The following is a 12,826-nucleotide window of genomic DNA, read 5'->3' on the forward strand; positions in this document are numbered from 1 at the left end:
TGAATGGAAGACCTCTCTCTCTGCCTCTTCTCTCTGACTTTCAAAAAAAAAAACCAAAAAACTCTGACTTTCAAAAAAATATATAAATCTTTAAAACAAAACACAGAAAAAGAAAAACAAGCCATAGGCAAAAATTAGCAGGGCACAAGAAAAAATAAATATAAGAACAGTCATAAATGAAATTGAAACTAAAAGAATATTAGAGATATAAAACAAATAGCTGGTTCTTTAAGAAGATAAACAAAATAGAAAAGCCTTTATCCAGAGTAACAAAAGAAAGAAGAAAAAAACCTCAATAAATAAAATTTGAGAAGAAAAGTAGATGTTACAGTTGATACTACAGAATATGATGGGTCATAAAAAGCTGCTATGAACTGTGTGTTAACAAATTAAAAGCCTCAAGTAAATTCCTGAATATGTGTAACATATTAAGATTAAACAAGGAAGATATAGAAAATATAAATAGGCCATAGGAAGAAATACTACTGAAGTAGTAATTAATAAAAGTTTCCCAACAAAGAAAACCCTAAATTCTATAAAACATTTAAAAAGGAATAACTCAAATACTCTTCAAATTATTGCAAAATATTTTAGAGTATACAAAACTGTAAGGGGCCAGCACTGTGGCAGAAGCAGGTAAAGCCCTGGCCTGAATGCCAGCATCCCACGTGGGTGCTACTTTGAAAATTTGAAGCCTGGCAGCTCCACTTCAGATCCAGCTCTCTGCTAATGGCTTTGGAAAGCAGTAAAAGATGACCCAAGTCCTTGGACCCCTGCACCCATGAGGAAAACCCAGAAGAAGCTCCTGGCTCCTGTCTTAGGATTGGCTCAGCCCTGGCCATTGCAGTCATTTGGGAAGTAAACCAATGGATGAAAGACTCTTTCTTGCTCACTCTTGCTTTTGCTATTTCTCTTACCCCTCCCCTACCTCTGTGTAACTTCCTTTCAAGTAAATAAATATTTTTTAAAAAGAAAACTATAAAATACTTTTCAGAAAGCTGGCATTACCAATACCAATACCAAAGACACAGCACAAAAAATAAAACTACAGACCAGTATGCTTAATGAACATAAATGCAGAAGTTTTCAACAAAACATTAGTAAACCAAATCCAAAGCTACACCAGTGATTATACATAACAGTAAGTTTGATTTCATCTAAAGATGCAAGGGTGATTCAACATTTGGAAATAAAAAACCTTATAAATCACATCAACAGAATGAGGGAAAAATCATGTGAGCATTTTAACAGACACAGAAAGCAGTTGATAAAATCGAATATCTCTATAATAAAAAAAACCTCTACAAATTAGAATAAAAAGAACACATCTCAAAATTATAAAGCCTTTATGAGACAGACCAACAGCTACTTTTATACTGAAAAATATAAAGCAGAAATCACTTCTTTTCAAATATGGAATAAGAGAAAAATGTCCATTTTTCACCAGTCTTATTCAGTATATTGTTGGAAGTACTAGCAAGAACATTTTGGAGGGAAAATAAATAAGGTAATTAAAATTGGAAAGTAGTAATTCAAAATCGCCATATTTGGGGCCAGCTCTGTGGCATCGTGGGTAAAGCCACCGCCTGCAGCATGAGCATCCCATATGGTCACCAGTTGGATTCTTGGATACTCCACTCATGATCCACCTCTCTACTGATGCACCTGGGAAAGCAGCAGAGGACGGACCAAGTGCTTGGGCCCCTGCACCCATGTGGGAGACTTGGATAAATCTCTAGCTCCTGGCTTCAGACTGACCCAGGCCTGGTTGTTGCAGCCATTTGGGGAGTGAACAAATAGATGGAATATTTCTCTTTCTATGCCTTGCCCTCTCTGTAATTGCCTTTCAAATAAATAAACTTTTAAAATTAACATTTGCAAATTTCATGATGTTGTACCTGGATGAAAACCAAGCACTACAGCAAAAAGCTGTTAGAATTTATAAATCAGTTCAGTGAAATCACAGTTACAAAGGGAGCAAACCAAAACAGTAGGATTTTTATGTACCAACAATGATCTCACTGAAAGAGACATCAGGTTTGAAATCCCATTCACAATATCACAAACACAATCCAATATTTAGGAATAAATTTAACCAAAGAAATGAAAGATCTCTACAATAAAATTTATAAAATATTGATGAAAGAAATCATCAAGGACATAAAAATGTGAAGATATTTCTTGCTCATGGATTGTAAGATTTATTGTCATTAAGAATCTATAGCATCTTAAGTATGCATTCCGTGCAATCTCTGTCAATATACCAATGACATTCTTTATAGAAGTAGAAAAACAATCCAAAAATATGTATTAAAATACCCAAAATAGCAAAGTAAACTTGAGCAAAAAAGCAAAAACAAAAATAAAAACATGCTGGACATACACAGAAAGACTGATACCACAGGTTCTCCTTCATATGTGGGAGCTAAAATCACCAAAAAGAAATGCCTGTATATATTTTGATGAAAATACAATGTTTTCTCAAACTTCGTTTAAAATCTTTGTCAAACAAACTGATAGGAATTATGTACTACTGTATATTTTTTTAAATAACACTTGAAGATATTACATAGATTAGTCCTTCCTTGTTTCATTTCTCGTATGGGTATGCATTTTCTAGTCTGTCTGTGTCCTTTAAAATTGTTTCCTATTTGTGTCTTCTTTGCTTTTTTTTGGGTGGGGAAGGGTTTTTTTATTATTTTTTATTTAATGAATATAAATTTCCAAAGTACAGCTTATGGATTACCATGGCTTCCCCCGCATAACGTCCCTCCCACCCACAACCCTCCCCTTTCCCACTCCCTCTCCCCTTCCATTCACATCAAGATTCATTTTCGATTCTCTTTATATACAGATCAGTTTAGCATACATTAAGTAAAGATTTCAACAGTTTGCTCCCACACAGAAACATAAAGTGAAAAATAATAGATGATTTTTTAAATGATGATGAAATCAGATCAGACCTATTGTCATGTTTAATCCCAGTGAGAGACAAGTTGGGAATTCCTAATTTCTTTTCTTTTTTTTTATTTTACAGAAGATCAGTTTAGTATACATTAAGTAAAGATTTCAACAGTTTGCACCCCCATAGAAACACAAAGTGAAATATACTGTTTGAGTACTCGTTATAGCATTAAATCTCAGTGTACAGCACATTAAGGACAGAGATCCTATATGAGGAGTAAGTGCACAGTGACTCCTGTTGTTGACTTTACAAATTGACACTCCTGTTTATGGCATCAGTAATCTCCCTATGCTCCAGTCATGAGTTTCCAAAGCTATGGAAGCCCTTTGAGTTCTCCGACTCTTATCTTGTTTAGACAAGGTCATAGTCAAAGTGGAGGTTCTCTCCTCCCTTCAGAGAAAGGTACCTCCTTCTTTGAAGACCTGTTCTTTCCACTGGGATCTCACTCACAGAGATCTTTCATTTAGGTTTTTTTTTTTTTTTGCCAGAGTGTCTTGGCTTTCCATGCCTGAAATACTCTCATGGACTTTTCAGCCAGATCGGAATGCCTTTAGGGCTGATTCTGAGGCCAGAGTGCTGTTTAGGACATCTGCCATTCTATGAGTCTGCTGTGTATCTCGCTTCTCATGTTGGATCACTCTCCCCTTTATTTATTCTATTGGTTAGTATTAGCAGGTACTAGACTTGTTTATGTGATCCCTTTAACTCTTAGTCCTTTCATTATGATCAATTGTGAAATGAAATTGATCACTTGGAATAGTGAGATGGCATTGGCACATGCCACCTTGATGGGATTGAATTGGAGTCCCCTGGTATGTTTCTAACTCTACCATTTGGGGCAAGTCAGCTTGAGCATGTCCCAAATTGTACATCTCTTCCCTCTCTTATTCCCACTCTTCTGTTTAACAGGGATCACATTTCAGTTAAATTTCAACACATAAGAATAACTGTGTATTAATTACAGAATTAAACCAGTCATATTAAGTAGAACAGACAAAAAATACTGAGAGGGATAATGTATTAAGTTGTTCATTAACAGTCAGGGCTATGCTGATCAAGTCACTGTTTCTCATAGTGTCCATTTCACTTCAACAGGTTTCCTTTTTGGTGTTCAGTCAGTTGTCACCGATCAGGGAGAACATATGGTATTTGTCCCTTTGGGACTGGCTTATTTCACTCAGCATGATGTGTTCCAGATTCCTCCAATTTGTTGCAAATGACTGGATTTCGTTGTTTCTTACTGCGGTATAGTATTCTAAAGAGTACATATCCCATAATTTCTTTATCCAGTCTACCGTTGATGGGCATTTAGGTTGGTTCCAGGTCTTGGCTATTGTGAATTGTGCTGCAATAAACATTAGGCTGCAGACCGCTTTTTTGTTTGCCAATTTAAATTCCTTTGGGTAAATTCCCAGGAGTGGGATGGCTGGGTCGAACGGTAGGGTTATCTTCAGGTTTCTGAGGAATCTCCAGACTGACTTCCATAGTGGCTTGACAGTTTGCATTCCCACCAACAGTGGGTTAGTGTCCCTTTTTCCCCACATCCTCGCCAGCATCTGTTGTTGGTAGATTTCTGCATGTGAGCCATTCTAACCGGGGTGAGGTGAAACCTCATTGTGGTTTTGATTTGCATTTCCCTGATTGCTAGTGATCTTGAACATTTTTTCATGTGCCTGTTGGCCATTTGGATTTCCTCTTTTGAAAAATGTCTATTGAGGTCCTTAGCCCATCCCTTAAGTGGGTTGTTTGTTTTGTTGTTGTGGAGTTTCTTGATCTCTTTGTAGATTCTGGTTATTAACCCTTTATCTGTTGCATAGTTTGCAAATATTTTTTCCCATTCTGTCGGTTGTCTCTTCACTCTCCTGACTGTTTCTTTTGCAGTACAGAAACTTCTCAATTTGATGCAATCCCAATAGTTGATTTTGGCTTTGATTGCCTGTGCCTCCCGGGTCTTTTCTAGAAACTCTTTGCCTGTGCCAATATCTTGAAGGGTTTCTCCAATGTTCTCTAATAACTTGATGGTGTCAGGTCATAGATTTAGGTCTTTAATCCATGTTGAGTGGATTTTTGTGTAAGGTGAAAGGTAGGGGTCTTGCTTCATGCTTCTGCACGTGGAAATCCAATTTTCCCAGCACCATTTATTGAATAGACTGTCCTTGCTCCAGGAATTGGTTTTAGATCCTTGATCAAATGTAAGTTTGTTGTAGAAGTTTGGGTTGGTTGCTGGTGTTTCTATTCTGTTCCATTGGTCTATCCATCTGTTTCTGTGCCAGAACCATGCTGTTTTGATTACAACTGCCCTTTAGTATGTCCTGAATCTGGTATTGTGATGCGTCTGGCTTTGTTTTTGTTGTACAAGATTGCTTTAGCAATTCGAGGTCTCTTGTGCCTCCATATGAATTTCAGCATCATTTTTTCTAGATCTGAGAAGAAGGTCTTTGGTATCCTGACTGGAATTGCATTGAATCTATAAATTGCTTTTGGGAGAATGGACATTTTGATGATGTTGATTCTTCCAATCCATGAGCATGGAATATTTTTCCATTTCTTGGTATCCTCTTCTATTTCTTTCTTTAAGATTTTGTAATTCTCATCGTAGAGATCTTTAACGTCCTTGGTTAAGTTTATTCCAAGGTATTTGATTGTTTTTGTAGCTATTGTGAATGGGATTGATCTTAGCAGTTCTTTCTCAGCCATGGCATTGCTTGTGTATACAAAGGCTGTTGATTTTTGTGCATTGATTTTATATCCTGCCACTTTGCCAAACTCCTCTATGAGTTCCCATAGTCTCTTGGTAGAGTTCTTTGGATCCTCTAAGTAAAGAATCATATCATCTGCAAAGAGGGATAGTTTGACTTCTTCCTTCTCAATTTGTATTCCTTTAATTTCTTTTTCTTGTCTGATGGCTCTGGCTAAAACTTCCACAACTATGTTAAATAGCAATGGTGAGAGTGGGCATCCCTGTCTGGTGCCAGATCTCAGTGGAAATGCTTCCAACTCTTCCCCATTCAATAGGATGCTGGCCGTGGGTTTTTCATAAATTGCTTTGATTATATTGAGGAATGTTCCTTCTATACCAATTTGCTTAGAGTTTTCATTATGAAAGGGTGTTGAATTTTATCGAATGCTTTCTCTGCATCTATTGAGATAATCATATGGTTTTTCTTCTGCAGTCTGTTAATGTGGTGAATCACATTGATTGATTTGAAATGTTGAACCATCCCTGCATACCAGAGATAAATAATCCCACTTGGTCTGGGTGGATGATTTTCCTGATGTGTTGTTGTATTCTATTGGCGAGAATTTTATTGAGGATTTTTGCGTCTATGTTCATCAGGGATATTGGTCTATAATTTTCTTTCAGTGCTGCATCTTTCTCTGGCTTAGGGATTAAGGTGATGCTGGCTTCATAGAAAGAATTTGGGAGGATTCCCTCTTTTTTGATTGTTCTGAATAGTTTGAGCAGAAATGGGATTAGTTCTTCTTTAAATGTCTGGTAGAATTCAGCAGTGAATCCATCTGGTCCTGGGCTTTTCTTTGTTGGGAGGGACTTTATTACTGTTTCAATTTCTGTTTCAGTTACGGGTCTATTTAGGTTTTCTATGTCTTCATGGTTCAATTTTGGTAGATTGCATGTGTCCAGGAATCTATCCATTTCTGATAGGTTTCCCTGTTTGCTGGCATACAAGTCCTTGTAGTAATTTCTGATGATTCTTTTTATTTCTGTGGTGTCTGTTGTTACGTTTCCTTTTTCATCTCTGATTTTATTGATTTGGGTCTTTTCTTTTTTTAGTTAGTTGGGCCAATGGGGTGTCAATTTTGTTTATTTTTTCAAAAAACCAGCTCCTCGTTTGGCTGATTTTTTGTAATGTTTTTTTTTGGATTCAATCATGTTAATTTCTTCTCTGATTTTAATTATTTCTCTTCTTCTACTAGATTTGGGTTTGGTTTGCTGCAGTTTTTCTAGGTCCTTGAGATGCGCTGAAAGCTCATTTATTTGGTACCTTTCCAATTTCTTGATATAGGCACCTATTGCTATAAACTTGCCTCTCAATACTGCTTTTGCTGTATCCCATAAGTTTTGATATGTTGTGTTGTTATCCTCATTTACTTCCAGAAGGTTTTTGATTTCTCTTTTGATTTCTTGAATGACCCAGTGTTCATTCAGGAGCATGTTGTTCAGTCTCCATGTGTTTGCATACTCCCTGGGGTTTTCTGAGTTGCTAATTTCCAGCTTCATTCCTTTATGGTCTGAGAAGCTGCATGGCATGAATCTAATTCTTTTAAATTTGCTGAGACTTGCTTTATGGCCTCGTATGTGATCAATCCTAGAGAAGGTTCCATGCACTGCTGAGAAGAATGTAAAATCTTTAGATGTAGGATTGAAAGTTCTGTAGATATCTGTTAGATCCATTTGGGCAATAGTGTCAATTAAATCTGCTGTTTCCTTGTTGATCTTCTGTCCGGATGATCTATTTCTGAGAGTGGAGTATTGAAGTCCCCCAGTACTATTGTGTTGGAATCTAACTCTCCCTTTAAGTCCCTTAACATATCTTTTAAATAGACCGGAGTCCTGTAATTAGGTCCATATGCATTTATAATAGTTACATTTTCCTGTTGAATTGAACCCTTAATCATTATATAGTGTCCCTCTTTGTCTCTCTTAACAGTTTTTGTATTAAAGTTTATTTTGTCTGATATTAATATGGCTACACCTGCTTTTTTTTGGTTTCTGTTGGCATGGAATATCTTTTTCCAACCTTTCACTTTCAGTCTGCATGCATCTTTGTTAGAGAGATGTGTTTCTTGTAGGCAACAAATAGTTGGGTTGTGTTCCTTGAGCCTATCAGCCAATTGGTGTTTTTTAACTGAAGAGTTAAGACCATTAATGTTTAATGTGATTATTGATACATAGTGACTTTGCCCTGCCATTTTCCCGGAGATATTTTCTAGTAGATGCTTTGAGCTTCCCATTCTCTTTTACTGGTGGTTTTTCTTCCTTTAGCTTCTTTCATATTGATGGCCGTGTTTCTGTGTTTCTGAGTGTAGCACATCTTTAAGTATCTTTTGCAGGGCTGGATGAGTGGCGGCAAACTCTTTCAATTTCCATTTGCTATGAAAGGTCTTTATTTCACCTTCATTCACAAATGAGAGCTTAGCAGGATATAATATTCTGGGCTGGCAATTTTTCTCTCTTAGCACCTGTGCTATGTCTTGCCATTCCCTCCTAGCCTGTAGTGTTTCTGATGAGAAGTCTGCTGTGAGTCTGATTGGAGATCCTCTGAGAGTAATCTGATGTTTCTCTCTTGCACATTTTAGGATCTTTTCTTTATGTTTCACTGTGGAGAGTTTAATTACAATGTGTCATGGTGAGGATCTCTTTTGGTCATGTTTATTAGGGGTTCTGTGAGCATACTCTACCAGGATTTCTCTGTCCTTCTCCAAACCTGGGAAATTTTCTGCTAATATCTCACTAAAAAGGCCTTCTAATCCTTTCTCCCTCTCCATGCCTTCAGGAACTCCTAGAACCCGAATGTTGGTTTTTTTAATAGTATCCTGAAGATTCCCGACAATATGTTTTAGATTCCTAATTTCCTCTTCTTTTCCTTGGTCTGACTGTATCCTTTCCTGTTCTCTCTTCTAAGTCCGATATTCTCTCTTCTGCTTCACCCATTCTGTTTGTAAGGCTCTCATTGTGTTTTTCATTTGATCTATTGAATTCTTCACTTCAGTCACTATCACAGTTTCCTGTTGTACTAGTTGTTTCATTTCATTTTGATTCCTCCTTAATATTTCATTTTCATGAGAGAGATTTTCTATCTTGTCCATTAAGGATTTCTGTAGTTCAAGAATTTGTTTTTGAGAACTTCTTAATGTTCTTATCAATTTTTTGAGATCTGCTTCTTGCATTTCTTCTATCTCATCATCTTCATAATCTTGAATTGGGGTGTCTTTTTCATTTGGGGGCGTCATGGTGACTTCCTTGTTTTTATTACCTCGGTTTTTGCGTTTGTTATTTGGCATATTGGAGATATTTGGTTTCTTCACTGTGGTGCTTTTTCTTGTTATACTAAGACTCTAGATTAAGTGGACTGTCTCTTTTTGATGGAGCCTTAGAGGCTTGAGATGTTTGTGGCCTGAGAGCTCTGTTTGGTGTGCCAAAGGTGATACTCCCAGGTTAGGCATAGTATATCTCTCTCTCTCTCTCTTTCTTTTTTTGATTCAAAAGGGAAGTAATTCCGCACAGCTGAACAAAGTTGGAGGTAGTTAGCAGGCTAATGATATACCCACAGGAGCCAGAGATTGGAAGCTCTTTCCCGAGGACCACACAGGGAATCTGTTCTGCCCTCAGGGTGGGCTCAGATTCTCCTTCAGTCTCCCACTGGGTTGCCAAAGTTACGGAATTGTAGCATCTCTGGAGAGTACTCACGTGAATTCTGTGAGTTCTCTCCCCCACCGTCTCTTTTTTCATAGTCTCAGTTCAGTAGCACCACAAATTTACTAGGTCCTAATCTCCTGTTAATTCGCCCCACCCAGAGTCAGGTTTTTCTGCTAGGCTCAGGGCCGATGCAGACCTGAGGTCGCTCTGCTTATGACGTAAGTCCAAGATGGCGCCTGCTCTTTGTCTTACTCGCCCTTGAGAGGTGAGCAGAGAGAGAGAAACCTGTGTCCGTACCAGTCACCTTTTTTTTTTTCTCTCTCTCTCTCTTCCAGTTAGCCTGGTGAACTTTTCCCCCCCAGGGGTCGTTCCCTCTAGTCTCCTCTCCCGGCTTGCCTGCCAGTGTCTCGGGTTATTGAGGTTCGGCTCACCTCGCATTCCAGCGCTGGTCTGTTGAGTCTGCCACTGGTGTCCCGAACTGTGGGCTCCCACGCTCTCCATGCAGGTCCACTGTGAATCACACGTTCCGGAAGAGTTTCTTCTGCTGTTTCTTCCCCTACTCTTCCTTGAATCTGCAGTATCTCCACTTTTATTAAACTGTCTCTACCCGGACTATCAGTGTGCTCCCTTCCTATTCCACCATCTTTCCTGTACTACATTTTTTATTTCATCTTAAACTATTACCCTTTTTCTGCTTTTTATTGTTTGTATTATTTTCCTATCTATTTCTGTTATTATTTTGAGCTTGGATCAGGAACATATTTTTAGGCTATTAACACCGCTTAAAACCAGGAATGTTGGTTTTAAATTAAAAAAATCTAAGAATTTTTAAAGCACTATTAGATAATGAATTTTCAGAAAGCCTGAAGCCTTCCCCCAAATATACATTGTGTGTGTGTGTGTGTGTGTGTGTGTCTGCATGTATGTATGTATGCTGATATTTGACTTTTCATTCTAGTTTGAAATGTGTTCCTCTAACAATGGGAAATTGTAAGCAAATCAGTCACTGTAGTAGCCTTCCAGACTAAAATGATTTGATAGTTTCAGTGTGAACCACAGCATTTCAGTGTTTTTTTTTTCAGTTTTTTGCCTAAGAGGTAGAAATATTTTCATGTAATTACTACTTATCAAAGATGCCATTCCAGCATTTAGAATATAATCATAAATCTCTGTTATGTTGTCATTATTCTGACCTTTTTTTACTGGGTTTAATGTTATAAAATAATATGATGATGCTTGCTTTCATTCTATTTAGGATTTCAAAAGGTAGATTTTGTTTGTCATGTTCTTGTGGTAGCTGATCATCTTCCTTTGTCTTGGTTAAAAGAAATATCAGAATTGGCATTAACTGAAAAGTGCAAATATTTTTAAACTAAAAGATTAGTATGCTTCAGGGATAGCAGTTTTATTGATTTCATGATGTCATCATAGTAAAATATACCATTATTGTTTCAAATACAAAAAATCAAAAGCCTTTCAATGATGGCATGCCACCATTTGCTAGCACATCCTAATGTCAGAAATATAGGAGAAGTACACATCTTAGACTGCAAATATGTTAATTTGTATTGAAATGTCATGAAACCTTGAATGATAATGATGTAGCATTTATGGGGATTTTAAGCATGAACGTATGAAAGTGGAATGTTTTTGCTTGCTCTGAGTTTGGATATAACTCTGGTTTTAATTATCCATGTCCTATTGTTTGCTGGAGCTTATGTGTAATTCTTTCATTAATATATCTCAACAAACCATGCTTTTTTCTCCCAAACTTTTCTCTACTCATCGTTTCAGTTAATTTCATTCCTGTTCTTTATGATCTCTTTTTTTCAACTGTTAAAACTGACCCTTGGCAGGCGCCATGGCTCAATAGGCTAATCCGCCACCTTGCGGTGCCGGCACACTGGGTTCTAGTCCCAGTCGGGGCGCCGGATTCTGTCCCAGTTGCCCCTCTTCCAGGCCAGCTCTCTGCTGTGGCCCAGGAGTGCAGTGGAGGATGGCCCAAGTGCTTGGGCCCTGCACCCCATGGGAGACCAGGATAAGCTCCTGGCTCCTGCCTTCGGATCAGCACGGTGCGCCAGCTGCAGCGCGCTGGCTTCGGCAGCCATTGGAGGGTGGACCAACGGCAAAGGAAGACGTTTCTCTCTGTCTCTCTCTCTCACTGTCCACTCTGCCTGTCAAAAAAATAAAAAATAAATAAATAAAACTGACCCACCTTTTCTCTGTAGGTCGTATTTCCCCCTTTTATACTCTCAGTGTCACTATGCTAGTTGAGGTAACAATTTTCCATCCCTTTTGTGTGTTGCCACAGTAATTTTTAAATAGTGTTTCTCTCTTCTGATTTCTAAAAAAATTAACTGTCTTCTCTGTTTAGATATTTTTAATCACTTATGTTATATATATATGCTGCCTCCCGCCCGCCCCCTCCAGCCCCTCCTGGTTCCAGGCGCCCCTCCTGTGCTTGTGTCCATGCACGTGAAAGCACGCGTGTCCCTCTCCCCCTTGCTCACGGGTTGGTCTGGTGGCAGGGGCCCTGAGGGAGGTGGAGACACTTAGAGGATGGAAAGCATAGTCGGGGCGTGCAGAAGGCTAACAAGGGAGGCAGAGCTGGCTTTGACCTGTAACGTGGAGGCACGAGCCAGTTCCCGAACGGGCTTCCATTTTCCGTGGAGGCAAGTGCAGGTGACAGCCGCTGGCCCCTTGGTCTGTTTATGTGAAACCAGTTCCCGCAGCCCTTGTGGTCTCTCTCTATTGTTACTACAGTTTTTCTTTTCGTTGTTATTTGGGGTTCCTTGTGTTCTGTCTCTCTCTCCGACTCTCCACGCCAGACCCGCAGTGCTGTGGGGAGGAGCCGTGACTAACCAGGCTGCGGTGAGATGTAGCAGGAATCGCTCCCAGCAAGCCGCGGGGCCGGGGCTGCCGCCGCAGTAATCGCTATGGAGTTAAAGCTTTATTTAGCCTTGATCTGTGCCCCCGCCCCCGTAGTAAGGTCTTGCCACATTTTATTAGTGAGGTTGAGAGATGTATTACTTGTTCGTTGTTCTCGTCCCCTCCCCGAGTATTAAACTGTGAAGTTTGTGATTTGTTTAAACTCTGGGTGAATCGTAGCTTGCTTTGCATGTCCAGCTAATTTGTTTCCATACATTTTGTTTGATTATTCTCTCTCTCCTTCTCTCAAGGCTTTTACAAAAAAAATATATATATATATATATGTGTGTGTATATATATGGATCTTCTGAAAAGTTTTTTGAGGTGCAAGTTTTTTTTTGTTTTTTTTTTGTTTGTTTGTTTTTTGTTTTTTCTCTCTGATTAATGGACACGATGCTGAGAGTCAATCACTACAGGAGGAAGCGTCTGGCTGTGAGAGCGAAGCCCCCAGGGTGGTCTCGCACGCAGCTCGGTTGCCCGTTCAGAAAGATTCGTCAGACGTTCGTCTCTTTCCTCTCCCCTCTCTCTTCAAGAAGGAAGTTGATCCTATTGAT

At 38.8% G+C, this 12,826-nt stretch overlaps 1 long non-coding RNA gene across 3 annotated transcripts in view; it reads left to right on the forward strand.

The window, feature by feature from the left end:
- The window catches only part of LOC127488456 (uncharacterized), a 38,149-nt gene that overhangs the window by 16,047 nt on the left and 9,276 nt on the right, over positions 1–12,826 (forward strand). The window lies entirely within an intron of this gene.

Source organism: Oryctolagus cuniculus, chromosome 12, assembly GCF_964237555.1.
Source record: "Oryctolagus cuniculus chromosome 12, mOryCun1.1, whole genome shotgun sequence".
In the NCBI taxonomy this organism is placed as follows: Eukaryota; Metazoa; Chordata; class Mammalia; order Lagomorpha; family Leporidae; genus Oryctolagus; species Oryctolagus cuniculus.